Below are 16,340 nucleotides of genomic sequence, written 5' to 3' on the forward strand. Positions count from 1 at the left end.
TCCCTTGTCTCCTCCCCAGCCCTTCACGTACCTGCCTCCGCGCAGCTAACGCCGCAGAGGCCGCCCCAGCCTACGGGTACGTCCCGGACGAGAGTCTCACTGCCTCGTCAGTCTACAAGACTAGAACTCCGACCCCTCCTACGCGAATTCTCGTCACCTGACCCAGAGCCTCCCCTCTCAGAGGAACTTCCGGCTGCAACCGGAAAGGTACGTCTAGAGCTCTAAGGTTCCGCCTGCCGGCAGGTCGCGGAAAAACGCAAGGTAGGACAAGAAGTCGCTCCTTGAATAAAAGGTGATTCCGGAAGTACCAGATAAGCTTGGGATATCTTGTTGCAGCAGAATGTAAACATGATAATAATGAGAAGAGCTACTAGCGTCAATTCAGGGCAATTTCAGGATCAAAATATACAGTGATAATAATAGAGTATAACTAATTGAATAAAATAGTAATCCGTAAGTTTTTACGACACACAGAAATGAATAAATGGGAAAAAATAAACCTTTCCATTAGGAGAATGCCATCTAATAGACATTATTAGAAAATCACAATTGAATGATAAATTAGATGTTTGCATAATACAGTGTCTTCCACAAATTACTTATTGATTATAAAAGAAAACTAATGGTGTTACAGGAATGTATCTAGCATAAAAAATAAATCAAAGTGATTAAAAGTATTGTCAAAGTAAGGGGTCAAGTAGAGATCTTATGCCTCCTCATAAGATGCCCTGAGAAGGACATCTCTTCCGTGGTCTTTATTTTACAAGTGCATGGCCCTGGGGATGGAGGTGTAGTTCAGTGGGGTAGAATGTGTATAGCATTTGTGAGGTCCTAGATTCCATCTCCAGGAACCAAAAAAGAAAAAAAGGGTGTGGTTCAAGTCTCCAAATCCAAACTGAGGGACTACTATCAACTATAAAATAACTGTCAGGGTGGAGAACAGCTGGGGAACTGTTTCTTTTTTCAGTTTAAAGAAGACTAAAAAGCACAACAACAAAATTGTGTGCCTGGGCTGGACTAAGGTAAAGTGGTCAAATAAAGTAGTAAAATTCATGTATGAATTGAGGATTAGCTGCCAGTACATATTGTGTCAAATCACATACTTCTTATGTGTGGCTTTGTGATACTAGATATTGAACCCAGGGCTTTGAATGCTAGGCATGCACTCTACCAATGGACTATATCACCAACCCTTTTTAATTTGTTTGCAGCAGGGTCTCACTAAATTGCTCAGGCAAGCCTCAGATTTGTGATCTTCCTGTTTCAGCCTCCCTGGTAGCTGGGATTACAGGAGCATTCCATCATTCCAGGCCTCAAATCACACATTGATAGCCTTTCCCTGAGCTGCAGTTTGCATCCAGGCACTTGTCCTTAGCAGCATTCTTTGTTGTTTCATTCATTCGACAAATATTTATTAAAGATCAATAATTATCTCAGAGACTTAGGGTATGGGCATGAGAAGGGAATTAATGTAATAAATGATATAAACTCATAGATTAAGCTCTTAGCTGTAACCAGGAAATGCATGGGGGTATTTACAGTCACACAAATCTGGAAGAGTCTAGGATCTAAGAAAAAGAATAACAGCCCCCTGATATCCAGGAGCTGGCCTGGCATTACAGGAGACCTTTGCCTTCTCCTGTTGAATATAAAAATTTCAACATCAAACAAAGGTGTTATGTGACCATGATGAATCAAGACAACAAGATCCCCTCCTTAATCTTGTTTGACCCCAGACAAGTCATAAGCATTGTTCAAACCATAAAAATGATCAAATATTTCCTTATCCTCACTCCAATAGAGATTATAGCTTTAGCCTCAGTTTACTCTTCCTTCCATCTAAAATTTACCAAGGTATACATTCATAGACAGCATTGCAATTCAGATTAAAGCTCCTCTTCCTTAAACCCTCCCTAAAATCACCTGACACAAGCCCAAATCCTCTATGTTCTTTTTGTTGTTGTGCTGGGGATTGAACCAGGTCCTTGTGCATGTGAAGTAAGTGCTCTACCAACTGAGCTATATCCCCAGTTCCCTCCTTTCTAATATTGGTACTGAGATGCCTCATTGTTTTTCATGGTTCCTGCTATACCACCAACCCCAACCCCTGTAAAAAGTGATAAACCAACTTGCTTAACCAAGTTGTTCTGATTTATTCCTATATCAGAATTTGGTTGTGAGGCTACTTGGAATAGGTTCAGCACATAATAAGTTCTCATACATTCAAAGAAACTTCCTGCTTAAGCTAGTACCTTCTTTGAAAAAAAATCATAGATCATCATCATTATGAAAAAATGTTGAAGCCATGAGCTTCAATTCAGATAAACTTGCTGATAATATTTGCTCTTTGTTGTTGCTGTTGGGTTCACAAGGTAGACCAAAGGAGAGAATTCAACTTTTCCCTGATTCAGTAATGAGGTCATTCTCATGGTCTTTTCTGGAAATCCACATTCCTGAAACTATAACATGAGGTAATAAGCACTATTTATCTCATGCTTTTAAAAACTTTCTCAACAAATAATAGAACTGACCAAGTGCTGTGATGTACAGCTCTAATCACAGCAACTCAGGAGGCTGAGGCAGGAGGATTACAAGTTCCAGACCTTTCTCAGCAACTTAGAGAGGCCCCAACCCTTGTGAGATCCTGTCTCAAAATAAAAAAATAAAGAGGGCTGGGGATGTGCCTCAGTGGTTAAGTGCCCTGGGTTCAATACCCAGTGCCAAAGAAAAAAGAAATAACAGAATTCAAATTTAACAAACTTGAAAGCAACTTTAGCTTCAAAATATATCAAGTAACATCTCTGCTTTACACACTAAGGCACTTGAGGGTCCTAGAAACCCTGTTGGTGATGTTGGTATTTATCCTGCCAGGACCCAGCATAGATTTAATGTTATCCAAAACAACAAATTGTGCTGACCTAAAAAAAAAAATTAATTCTGGAAGGAAAGGATTTAAAAAAAATTCTGGGGCCGGGGGTATAGCTCAGTAGAGTGTTTGCCTCACATGCACAAGGCCCTGGGTTCAATCTCCCAACAACACACACACACACACACACACACACACACACACACACACACACAGTTCTGGTTTCATCCTCTGCTTATTCTGAACATCTCAAGATTATCATTTTAATAGCCCCAACCTTCCTCCTGTGCCCTTCCCTTCTCTCTCCATACTCTTCTAATAATAATATAATGCAATTTAATTCCTATCCTGACATTGTAAGAAAAATATTTAGATGAAGAGCTAGAGGACCAGAGAAGTAAAGCAACATGCCCAAAGCTCAACACCTGGTAAGAATCAGACTTCAAGTTTGGAATCTGGCCAGGCATGGTGGTGCCTACCTGTAATCCCAATTCAGGAGGCTGAGGCAAGAGGATTGCACATTCAAATGCAGCTTCAGCAATTTAGCGAGGTCTTAAGCAACTTATCGAGACCCTGTCTCAAAGTAAAAAATAAAAAGGGCTGGGCTGTGATTGTGGCTCAGTGATAGAGCACTTGCTGAGCATGTGTGAGGCACTAGGTTCAATCCTCAGCACCACCACATCAAATAAATAAATAAATAAAGGTATTATGTCCATCTACAACTAAAAAAAAAAATAAAGAAAAAGGGACTGGGGCTGGGGCTCAGTGGTAGCGCATGTGCCTGACTTGAGTGAGGCACTGGGTTCATTTCTCAGCACCGCATGTAAATGAATAAAATAAAGGTCTATCAACAACGATATATATATATATATATGGAAAAAAAAGGGCTGGAAATGTGGCTCAGTGGTTAAGTGCCCCTGGGTTCAATCCCTGGTACAAAAACACAACACAATAAGACAAAACCTAACTGTGGTTGAACATGCTTTGCCTCCCTGGTACAGAAAGTAGGGCTATAAAGAGAGGAAGGGGCAATGGGAGATGGGAGTCCATACAGAGGCATTCAGATCCTTTCAAGAGAGCCTTTGAAAAAAATCATAGAGCATCATCATTATGAAAAGATGTTGAAGCCATGAGTTTCAATTCAGATAAACTTGCTGATAATATTTGCTCTTTGTTGTTGTTGTTGGGTTCACAAGGTAGACCAAAGGAGAGAATTCAACAAATATGAGGCCATTGAGGAGCCTTAGAGGGAGCAAAGGCCTGAGCCAAGCTTCTTGGGGACCAGGCAGGTTGAAAAGTAGAGAAGGGAAAGTTTTTTATAGGGAAGGGATTAAGGACCTGAAGCTTCAGATGTTCACCTCCCAGGGTAGAGGAGAAGAGGGACCCAGGGGATTTACTGCCTATTTGATTTTTTTTTTTTTTTTGGCACAAGTGATTGAACCCAGGTGTGCTTAGCCACTAAGCCACACCCCAGTCCTTTTTTAAAAAATATATTTTTATTGTAGATGGTCACAATATCTTTATTTTATTTATTTATTTTTATATGGTGCTGAGGATTGAACCCCATGCCTCAAATAGGCTAGGCAAGCACTCTACCACTGAGCTACAGCCCCAGCCCACCCCAACCCTTTTAATTTTTTTGTTTTGAGGCAGGTCTCACTAAGTTGCTCAGGGCCTTGCTAAGGTTGGTTTCAAACTTGTGATCCTCCTGCCTCAGCCTACTGAGTCGCTGGGATTACAGGCATACATGGTGCCGGGCTGATTTTTTAGGATTCACAGAGGGCTCATTTTTTTAGGATTCACAGATCACTGCTCTTCTCTGGGTCTCAGTTTTTTCATCTGTTCAGTGCAGGGAGAAAGGATTCTAGGATCCCAGGAACCAGGAATTCAAGGATAACCCAGCTCTTGGAAGTGATGTGGAGGTGGAATCAATTTCTCTTCCAATCTCCTCCACCTGGCTTAGTTCCCTGGGCCTGACAGTACTCCTATCCTCACTCCAAGTTATTCTTTCCTTATGGCTATAGAAGTGTAAAACCATATGTGTACACAGCAGAGAGACTAAGCCAGAGAAAGCACCCCTCAATTCTCAGTCCCAACCCTTTCGCAGAGAGAAGGCGCATCAACTCAACAGTATGATTGGATTGTTACTAGTCACCAGATCCATGACAAAATGGTTAAATCTTTATTGTGTGCTCTAAGATATGTCACCTAAGCCCTGGGCCTTGTGTTCCTCTCATTCTCTCTGGATCCTAAGGTAGTTCAAAGCCCACTGCAACTCTGCCATCAAGTCCCCTGCTCCAGGATAACTCAGAGTCCATTTTTTTCTACTCCCCCTGGGAATTCTGGAGGATAATCTAGAAATGAGATTGCCAGATAAAACACCGGATATCCAGTTAAATCTGAATTTCACATCAGCATCAAATAATTTTTTACTATAAGTGTGTCCTAAATATCACCTGGGATATGCTTTATGCTAAAAATTACTTGTTTATCTGAAATTCAAAATTAACTTGGTGACTTTTATTTTTTGCTAAATCTGGAAATCCTAGCTAGAGGAAATGCCCACAACTTCAACACATGACTGGACAGAGCCTAGGACTATGGGGTTCAAAAGAGTAGCATGGGTGACATTGGCAATCCCTTCTTGGACATTGAGGAAGAAACCCAGGCATCAGCATCAGTCAGTAGGGGGCAGCCAAGATCTACATAGTTCCAGGATGGGTGGCTGGAAACTTTCCCAGGGTGTAGAGGCAGTGAAGACTTAAAGGGATAAAGGTGCTCATTCTGTCAGCTTTGCCCAACCCTGTACCCCATCTGAGCACCTCAGCATCCTCCATCCTAGGAAATTGTCTCACCCTTTGACAATGTAAGTTCAGGTAAAAAATCCAGAAATTACATCCTTCCTCCAAGAGTGGATATAATTTGCATTCAAAAAAGGGCAAAGTCTATGTTTAGTTCCACAATTTTTTACATAAGTATGTACCCTTCATACTACCACACAGATCAAGATATAGAACTATGCTTTCAATAGAGTGACTTTTAGCCACACATGGCCTTTGAGTGCTTGAAATATAGAATCTTAGTTGAAATGTACAGTAAGTGAAAAATGAACACAGGATTTTAAAGACAGTATGAAAAAGGATGTAAGAGACTCCTTGAAAATTTTAAAATATTAATAGTATGTTGAGATAATAATTTACACATTGAACTGCATGAAATATAACGTTAAAATTTCTTTTACTTAGGCAGACATGGTAACACATGCCTGTAATCTAAGCGATTTGGGAGGCTGAGGCAGGAGGATTGCAAGTTTGAGACCAGCCCAGTAACTTAGTGAGACCCTGTCTCAAAAATTTTTTTCCTTTTACTATTTACCTATTTTTACTTTTACATATATATATATATATATATATATATATATATATATATTTTGCAGTACTAGAGATCAAACCCAGGGCCTCACACATGCCAGGCAAGCACTCTACCAATTGATCTATATTCCCAGTCCTTCACCTATTTCTTTTCCTTTTTAAAAGCTGCAGATAGAAAATCTGAAGTTAGGGGGCTAGGGTTGTGGCTCAGAGGTAGAACGCTCACCTACCATGCGTGAGGTACCAGGTTCGATCCTCAGCACCATATAAAAATAAAATAAAGGTATTGTATCCATCTATAACTAAAAAATAAATATTAAAAAAAAGAAAATCTGAAGTTAACAATTTATGTGTTAACTCTAAGTTAACACATTAGAGTTCTATTGTTCAGGGTAGTGAAGACATAATCTGATCTGTTCATCTATACAATAAGGTCTTGGAGAAGTGAAGTAAGTAATTGGTTGACAGTCCCCAACTATAGTAGAATGGGATGGGAAATCAGGCCAGTTTGAACCCTGAACCCATGACTACCTACAGAGCTCCCCTTAGCCTTCTGACATTTGACTTTTTCCAAGGTCATATCTCTTCTCTCTTCCTTCCTTTCAAGGCCCTAAGGATGGAACCCAGGGCCTTTAATGTGCTAGGTGAACGTTCCACCGCTGAGCTACTATCCCAGCCCTCTCTCTGTTTTCATTTCCAGTGCTCATATCCCTTCTTCCTTCCTTTCTTTCTTTCTTTTTTCTTTTTCTTTCTTTCTTTCTTTTTCTTTTTCTTTTTTTTTTTTTTCAGGTATTGGGGATCAAACTCAGGGCCTGTGCATACTCAGCAAGCACTTTCCCACTGAGCTATACTCCCAGCCCCACCTCCCCTCTTGAGTCTTCAACCAGTAGAGACCTAAGGTATGCTAACCCATCCTGTTGTGAGGACATAGGAGTGGGAGTGGGGACTTCCTAGAGGAATGGCTAAACCAACAGCTGAAGGATGAGTAGGAAGAAAACAGGTGAAGGAGGGTGAAGAGTGTTTTAAGCAAGGAAATTGCATGTGCACGGCCCTGAGAGAGCCTAGGCATTGAGGGTATAAATGTAGCGGTGGCCAGGTATAGTGGCAGATGCCTGTAATCCCAGCTACTCTAGAGGTTGAGGCAGGAGGAATACAAGTTTCAGACCAACATGGACAACATAAAAGGAGACCTTACCTCAAAAAAAGGGAAAAAAGGTGGGGTTGGTGGTGTTAGGGATATAGCATTTACCTAGCACATGCAGGCTTGGGATTCAATTTCCAGTACTAAAGGAAGGAAGGAAGGGAGGGAGGGAGGGAGGGAGGGAGGGAAAAAAAGAAAGAAAGAAAGAAAGAGAGAGAGAGCAGTTTTCTATGGAGCAGAGAAATGGGGAGTGAGAGAGGTTAACTGAACCCTAATCCTGCAGAGCCTGCCAGGTTTCAATCTGAAAGCCAAAGTGGTCAGGGGACAGATTTAGTCAGAGGAAGCAGCAGGACAGGTTTGTTTTTTGGAAGATCAGGCTTACTGCCTCTTGGGGAATCCCTTTTTAAGAGAGAAACAGAAAGCCAGAGGATCAAAGGGCTTGTTCAGCATCATAACAAATCACAGGTTAGAGCTGGGACAGGAAGACACAAGCAACCAGAAAGGAGCAGCCAGCTTTGTTCAGTAGTTTCTCAAGGAAATGCTGATATTGGATGTCCACCAGGTGGCAGAAGAGGCTGTACCCAAATCCACGGCCTCCTGCACTTTTTCACAAATTTTCTTCCGTGTTCTGGGCCAAGCTCTCTTGTCCTGACCCCAGAGCAGCAAGGAGAACTTTTGGATGTTAGGAGTCTCAGAAACTGACCCCAGCTCCCAGTCTTCTGCCCTTGATCTGGGCAAATTCACAGATACAACTGCTTAAGAACTTGAGTCCTTGGCTATAGAAATGGTAGAGTTATTATTTAGTCAACAGGAGCCAAAATTTGTAGTCAAAACTCCCTCTGAACCTCTCTCTGTTTTGTTTTAAATATTTATTTTTAAGTTGTATTTGGACACAATACATTTATTTTATTTATGTACACACACACACACACACACACACATATATATATATATATATATATATATTAGTTATACATGGACACAATATCTTTATTTTTGTTTATTTATTTTATGTGGTGCTGAGGATCAAACCCAGGGTCTCACATGTGAGAGGCGAGTGCTCTACTGCTGAGCCACAACCCCAGCCCTATTTGGTTCTGAGGATGGAACCCAGGGCCTTGAATGTGCTAGGTGAACGCTCCACTGCAGAACCACTACCCCAGCCCTCTTTCTGTTTTCATTTCCAGTGTCATATTGAACCCCAAGCCTAGAGCATCCTAGGAAAATATCCTATCATTGAGCTTTCTCCCCAGTCTCCCCCTGAGATTTGTGATAATACTTTTCTGTTCCCCACTCTCCCACCTCTTTCATTCTGTTGGAGGAGTTAGTCTCTCAGAGCCTCTCAAAGGCCCTAGGCAGAGGACAGCCCAACAGGGAAGGAGGGGATATCACTTCAGGTCTCTGAGTTACATCAATACAAAACAGTCCAGATTTAAACCTTAGCAAGGAATCCTGTGTAGAATGAAAAAGATGGATAAGTAGTAGAGCTTTGGGCAAATTTGTTCTCCCTGTGCCTCCACTATGAAGTAGGGGTGAAAAGTCCCTGCCCTCAATATCCTCCCCCTACTGGGTAGGGTTGCCAGATGTAGCAAATAAAAACAAAGGACACCCAGTTTGGTTAAAGTTCAAAGAATATTTTTTTTTTAAATGCAATGTTTGGTGCATACACTTACATTGAAATTATTCATTTTTTGTGATTCAAATTTAACCAGGCATCTCTATGTCATCTGGTACTCCTACTACTAAGGTATGGTGGCACTGTAAATGTCAAGTGCCACCTAAACAAAAGGGGTTTGAGTCTTGTACTCAGCATCATTTTGTCCCATATCCCAAGGCCCTTTGTGGCTTCATTTCCCAGATAGACAGAGCTCTCAGGATTCACACTGCCTCCATGTTCCCTACTGGGTTTCCCTATAGCTCCTGCTCTGCTCTGAGGTTTTTCCCTCCAGTGAGCTCCTTTCCTCATCTTTGACCTCACCATACTCTTGAGAAGTAATAAAGTTTATGGTTTGGATCCTAAATGTTTTCCAATGGCTCATATGCTAGAGCCTTGGTTGCTAGTCTATGGACTACTGTGAGGTAGTGGAAATGTTTTAAGAGATAGGAAGGAATCAAGTTTGGGGCATGCCCTTGAAGGGGATATTGGGACCCTGGCCCCATCCTCTCTTTTTGCTTTCTGCTTGCTGCCATGAGATAAACAGACCTCTTCCTCCATGTGCTCCTACCATACATAATGTATTGTGCTGCTGCAAGTCCAAAGTAATGGGACAAAATGACTATAGACTGAAACCTCTGAAACTATGGGCCAAAATAAATATTTTCTCCTTTTAAGTTGTTTATCTTGGGTATTTTGTTACAGCAATGGAAAGGTGACTAGTGTAAAAAGGTAGGCATGACCAGCCTAATTAGTAGAACACATCATGGGGATTCAGCAAAAGTAAGTCATTTAGCCAAGGCTGCCCAATGAAGTGGGCATTAAACCCAGCATATGAGTAAGGATCTACTGGGCTTCTTAGGGCCCCATTACAGCTTGGAATCATCTGGGGAAATGAAAGGAGCCCACATTCTGCAGCCTGGGGAACTAGACAACAAGTCAGTCACACTGTTGTCTGCCTGGCTGCTGCCCTAAATTCCCCAACTGAAATGAAATTCCTATTTGTTAAAAGATACTGTATGTCAGTCATTGAAGAATCTTATTTATACTCACATTAATCCTCATGACATGGGTTCTATAATTTCCATTTTACCAATAAAGCCCCAAAAGGCAAGAGGATGTGCCCAAGATTATAAAGTAAGGGAAAAGACATCTGTCCCGGGCTTATTTCTTTCTATCATACTGCTCTACCTACACCCTAGATGTTGAATATACTTGGAGTTTCTAGGTCAAAAATCTACAGTAACAACTTGGTTTATTCCTTTTCAAACTTGACAATGTGTATTTCATTTTCTTATATTGTTTATTGTCATTATAATGTCTGGGATTTTCAGTGGAATTAATTGTAGCAGCTATGAAATCTTCCTATTTTAGTGGAATGTTTCTGTGTTAGTCATCAATTGCTGTGTGAAAAAAAATTCCAAAATTTTGTGCCTTAAAACAACAAATATAGAGCGGGGGGCATAGCTTAATAGTGGAGGGCTTCCTGGCATATATGAAGCCCTAAGTTCATTCCCCAGCCAACACACACACACACACACACACACACACACACACACACACACACACACTATCTTATATACTTTCTGAAGGTTAAGAACCAAAGAGTAGCTTAGTTGAATGGTCTTGGCTCAAGGTTCATAGATTACAGCAATTATATCAGTAATGTTTCTCCAAAGAAGTTATACATATGGCCAGTGTGCACATGAAAAGATGCTCAACATCTTTAACCATCAGGGAAATACAAGTAAAAACCACAATGAAATACCACTTCACAATAGGATGATTATAAAGACAGACAATAACTATTATTGGCAAGGATATGGAGAAATCAGAACTCTTATACACTGATGGTAAGGACATGAAATGGTGCAGCCACTTTGGAAATAGTTCTGGCAGTTCCTAAGAATGTTAAATAGAGAGTGACCATATGACTCAGCAATTTCATTTCTAGGTATAAAAACAAATAAAATATATCCATACAAAAACTTGTACATGATGGGCTGGAGTTGTGGCTCAGTGGTAGAGTGCTTACCTAACACATGTGAGGCACTGGGTTGGATCCTCAGCACCACAAAAAAATAAGTAAATAAAAAACTTGTGCATGAATATTCAGAATAGTATTATTTATGATAGCCAAAAAGTAGAAACAACCCAAATGTCCATCAGATAGTTAGACAAAATTTGATGTTCATACAATAGAATATTATCTATTCATAAAAAGGAACAAAGTATTGTTACATGCTACAACATGCACAAACCTCAAAAACATTGTGCAAAATGAAGGAAGCCAATCACAAAAGATCATATATTGTATGCTTCTATATGTATTCTTATACCACATAATGATTAACAATGAACTACCTATACAGTGGTGGTCCCATTCTCTCTGCTTCCTGATCACCATGTCCTGAACTGCTTTCCTCCACCCTAGATGTTCTGCCTTATACCTTGGGCCCAGAGCTATGGATTCAACAAGCATGGACTGAACCTCTGAAACTGTGAGCCAAAATAAACTTTTCCTGCTATGTGATGTTCTTATTGGGTCTTTTTGTCACAGAGACAACTCAGTGAAATGATCACAAAATAAAAAAAGAAGGTTGGGGTGTAGTTCAGTTTTGGGTGCTCTTGTGTTCAATCCCTACTACTGAAGAAAAAGAAAAAGAAAATGAAAGAAAAACAGTAGAGAAAATCAGAGACAAAAGGCTAGTTTCATTTAAAAGGTTCACAAAACAATCAATTTCTAACAGGAATGGGGAAAAAATGACATGCATTAACAATTCCAGGTATGAGAGAATAGACAACACTATGAATACTACCAAACTTAAAAGAAAATAAGATAATAGTACAATAAACATTTTGCTTATATTCAACAACTACCTTAAATGAAAAAATTCCCTAAAAGATAAAAATTACTAAAGCCCATTCAAGAAAAAGAACTTTACTAAAATAGTTCTGTATTTACCAAAGAAATTGAATTTATTTAATCATCTTCCAACAAGAAAACTCCAGACCCAGACTGTGTCACTGATGATTTCTACCATTTAAGGATGAAACGATACCAATTATGTGCACTCTTTTACAGAAAATAAAATTGGTGTCAACACTTTCTAACTTGTTTCTTGAGGATAGTGTTACTTTAATACAAAAACCTGGCCTGGGGGTATAGCTCAGTGGTAAAGCACTTTCCTGATATGCTGGAAGCCCTGGGTTCCATACCCAGCACTACAGAAAAATTGTGTGTGTGTGTGTGTGTGTGTGTGTGTAAGTAACAAGAAAATGAAAGATGTCTGAGTGTATGTATATATATATATATATATATATATATATATATATATATATATATATATATATATATATACACACACACACACACACAAATAGGGCTGAAGGTGTAGCTCAGTGGTAGAGTGCTTGTCTGATATGTGTGAGACTCTGGATCTGATTCCAGCACTGAAAAAAAAGTTGACAATGGTGGTCTCATAAGATTATTAATGGAGCTGGAAAATTCCTATCACCTACTGATGCCATACTCATCATAATGTTGTAGCACAATGCATTACTCACATGTTTGTGGTGATGCTGGTGTTAAGAAACCTCTTGCACTGCCAATCACATAAAGTACAGCACATACAATTAAGTTGAGTACATGATACTTGATAATGATAATAAATGACTATGTTTCTGGTTTATATATTTACTATACTTTTTGTCATTATTTTAGAATGTATCCCTTTTAATTATATATTTAAAAAATTACTGTAAAACAGTATGCCATGTTACATTGGCAGCCAGCCCATACATTTCATGCTTAACCCTTCTCTTGATTGTATTGAAAACCCACATTAAATGATTGACTGATACCATTTAGGTTTGTGTAAGTACACGCTGATGTTTGCACAACAATGAAATCATCTTATGATACATATGTCAGAAGGTATACCACGTGTTAAGTAGTGTGTGACTATATATGAAATGTATGGAATAGGTAACTCTATAGAGACATAAAATAGATTCATGGTTACTAGGGGCTACAGGAATTTAGAATGACTGTTACTAGATTTCTTTGGGGGACAATGAAAATATTCTGAAATTAGTGGTGATAGTCACACAACTATACATATTATATACTTTAAATGGATGAATTGCATGGTACTTGAATTACAGCTCTAAAAATCTGGCACATGTGCACAAAAAGTCAAATGGTACTGTATTCATCTGAAAGCTTGTCTGAGGTTTAATGCTGTGCTTCCAAGTAGCTCACTCACAAGGTCATTGACAGGAAAACTTAGTTCTTCCCTCATGACATTGGCCCCTTCATAGTGCTGCTTGAGTAACATGGTCCAGCTTCCCCAGGATGAGGAATGATCCAAGAGATGGAGGAAGAAGAAAATCACAATGCCTTTTAGGATTTAGTCTCAGAAATAACGTCACTTCTACCACATTTTATTTATCTATTTTTTTTTTAATATTAGGAATCAAACCCAGGAGTTTGAGCTCTGAGCTACATCCTCAGCCTCTGTTCATTTTTATTTTTGAAACAGGGTCTTGATAAGTTGCTAGGGCTAGCCTTGGACCTGTGATCGTCCTGTCTTAGTCTTCCAAATCGCTGGGGTCATAGTGTGTGCCACCACATTTTATTTGTTAGAAGCAAGTCACTAAGTATAGCTCATACTCAATGGAGGGGTTTTAGGCTCCTCCAATTGAAGGGAGGAGTATCAAAGAATTTGTGCACATATTTTTAAACTACCACAGCTTCTAATGAGGTAGATTGGTTTCTGTAATCTCTCAGACCTTCCCCTCCCTTCTGTTTTAGTTTAAAAAGCTGTTGAACTGAATATAATGCGTTTCTTTCCATCTACTGAGACGTTCAGTTGGGCCTCATTTTTTATTCCCTTAGACCTAGGACTGGGCTTAGTTGGGATCAGGAGTTTGGGGAACTAAATCCTACCTGGGAATCTTACAGGCATGGTCCTGTACCCACAGATTCCTATTCTATAACCTGGGATCCTCTGGAGGAAGGTTGATTTTTCAGCTTCCACTGTTTATCTCACTGATTTCCCCCTCCTGGTCTGTAGTGGTGACTGCCCCAGTCAAATGGATGTCTAAAGTCCTGGATGTAGCAGCCATCAGCTTTAAGAGAGCAGTTGGCTGGCAGCACGTTTAGGATCTGCAGCAGCATTGGAGCAGAGACCACTGTCTTCTTGGGAAGCTTCCAGTCAAAGACAGGCACAACTGGGTCACTAGGTCCTGGCTGTTTCTGCCCAGCTGGGACTCATCTATTGGAAATTTCTGCACCAGAGCTCCTCTGTTGGCTGGCCAAGACTCTCAGAGCCCCAGTGAAATGTGAGACCCTTCTTACCCAACCTCCTTCTGTCCTCTCTCTTCCCATAGATGTCAGAGCTGAAACATGGTCTCCCTGCACAGTCTTGCTTCCTCTCCTTTTATCTCTCACAGGCATTTCCTCCAATAAATCTCTTGTACTTCTAACTCTGTCTTGGCAGTGGCTTCCTGGAAGACGGAATTGACAGTGGGCCCTATCCCCTCTCTGGCACTGCCAGACCCCATTCTCCCAAGAGATGTTTCCCCTCCTCCCTGCTCTTAGGCATGCTGTGTTCCCCCTCCTTGCCTTTCTCATGCTCATGCTCTCTCCAGGGTCTCCCCCTGTGCCTGGCACATAGTAAACTCAGTAACTATTTGTTTTTGAATGAACACTGCATGCTCTGGAGCTAGGCACTGTCTGCCCCATTATCCCTGCACAGACAGCACAGAGAACCTTCCGGGTAAGACTGGGAGTGCCAGCTCCAAAGGCCAGAGGGAGGACACACTTCAGGCCTGTGGGGAGCAAGGCCCCTGAAGTTGAGACCTTAGGCATGGGGGCCTGCAGGAGATGGGGGTGGGGGGAGGGGACCGAGCATTTCCCTGGGAGGTCTTCCTGCATGCTGGGGGAAGTCAGACCTGAATTCTCTCTTGATTTGCTGGGCGACTGACTCCAGCAAGTCACCCCTCTTCTTAGGTCTCTATTCTTCTCAATTCAGGGTGAGAAGCCCCACCCTACCTGTCTCCCTAGGGAGGGGTAGGGGTTGTGACACAGGTCGAATCAGGAAAAATGTAAATGGAAGGGTGGAGCATACCCAAGGCTCTCTGTCCCATACCTGGGGCCGTGGTGTAGAGGGGGAGGGTGGAGAAAAAAGGAGGAAGAGAAAAAAAATAAGGAGAAAGGGAAAAGTGGAAACACAAAAGGAGAGAGGAAGAGAAATACAAACACACACACACACAAGATGGGGAGGGAGGAGAGAAAGAGAGGAATAAAAAATAAAGGGGGGGAAGGAAAAAGGAAGTAAAGAGGGAAAAAGAGCAGGAGAGAACCCAAAGACAGCGAAACAGGCTGGAAAACTAAGAGAAAAAGGGAGTGCTCACGGGTTAATAAGAGAGAGGGGGGGAGGGGGAGAGAGAGAGAGAGAGAGAGAAATTAAGAAAGAAATGGGAAGACATGCATGGTGGTGAACACCTATAATCTCAGCTACTCAGGCGGCTGAGGCTGGATGATCTCAAGTTTTTTTTTTTTTTTTTTAAGAGAGACAGAATTATTTATTTATTTTTTTAAGCTTTCGGCGGACACAACATCTTTGTTTGTATGTGGTGCTGAGGATCGAACCTGGGCCACAAGCATGCAAGGCGACACGCTACCACTTGAGCCACATCCCCAGCCCAGGATCTCAAGTTTGAGGTTAGCTTGGCCAAGTCTCAAAAGACTGGGAGTGGGGTGGATGTATGGGAATGTAACTCTGTAGTAGAATGCTTGCCTAGGAGGTGTGAAGCCCTGAGTTCGAACCCTGACAATGCAAAACAGCAGGGAAATAGAGGAAAAGAGAAAGTGGGGGAGAAGCACAGAGAGGTACCCTTAGAGATGGAAGAACTGGAAAAATAAGAAAGAAATATGAAAGGAGGGAGGGAGAGAAGGAGGGGGGAGAGAGAGAGAGAGAGAGAGAGAGAGAGAGAGAGAAAGAGAGAGAGAGAGAAAGCAGTTGGTAGTGGAAAACTAAAGAGAGGTAGAGGAAATAAAAAGAAAGAAATGGAGCCAGGCATGGTGGCGCACATCTATGACTCCAGCAACTCAGAGGCTGAGGCAGGAGGATCATTAAGTTCAAGGCCAGCCTCAGCAATTTAGTGGGACTCAAAAGAAAAAAATAAAAAAGCCTGGGGGTGTAATTCAGTGGTAGAACACCCCTTGGTTTATTCCCTAGTTAACCCTTACTCCCACCCACCCACAGGAAATGAAGAGGGAAATGGAAAAGGCGGAGAGGT

The 16,340-nt window shown here is 41.2% G+C and overlaps 1 protein-coding gene and 1 long non-coding RNA gene across 3 annotated transcripts in view; one reads left to right on the forward strand and one right to left on the reverse strand.

The window, feature by feature from the left end:
- Positions 1–172, reverse strand: part of Rnf185 (ring finger protein 185) — a 36,305-nt gene extending 36,133 nt beyond the window's left edge. The window contains exon 1 of one of the 2 annotated variants that reach the window (XM_005339856.5): positions 32–172. The gene's annotated coding sequence lies outside the window, so the exon portion shown is untranslated. The remainder of the gene's footprint in view (positions 1–31) is intronic. The other variant, XM_021719833.3, reaches the window with a different exon arrangement.
- LOC144375301 (uncharacterized) lies at positions 125–11,560 on the forward strand. The gene is made up of 3 exons (XR_013434985.1): positions 125–261; positions 7,027–7,136; positions 11,467–11,560. It is a non-coding gene; the product is annotated as an uncharacterized LOC144375301 (long non-coding RNA).
- The last annotated feature ends 4,780 nt before the right edge of the window (positions 11,561–16,340 follow it).

Source organism: Ictidomys tridecemlineatus, chromosome 2 (genome assembly GCF_052094955.1).
Source record: "Ictidomys tridecemlineatus isolate mIctTri1 chromosome 2, mIctTri1.hap1, whole genome shotgun sequence".
NCBI lineage: Eukaryota > Metazoa > Chordata > Mammalia > Rodentia > Sciuridae > Ictidomys > Ictidomys tridecemlineatus.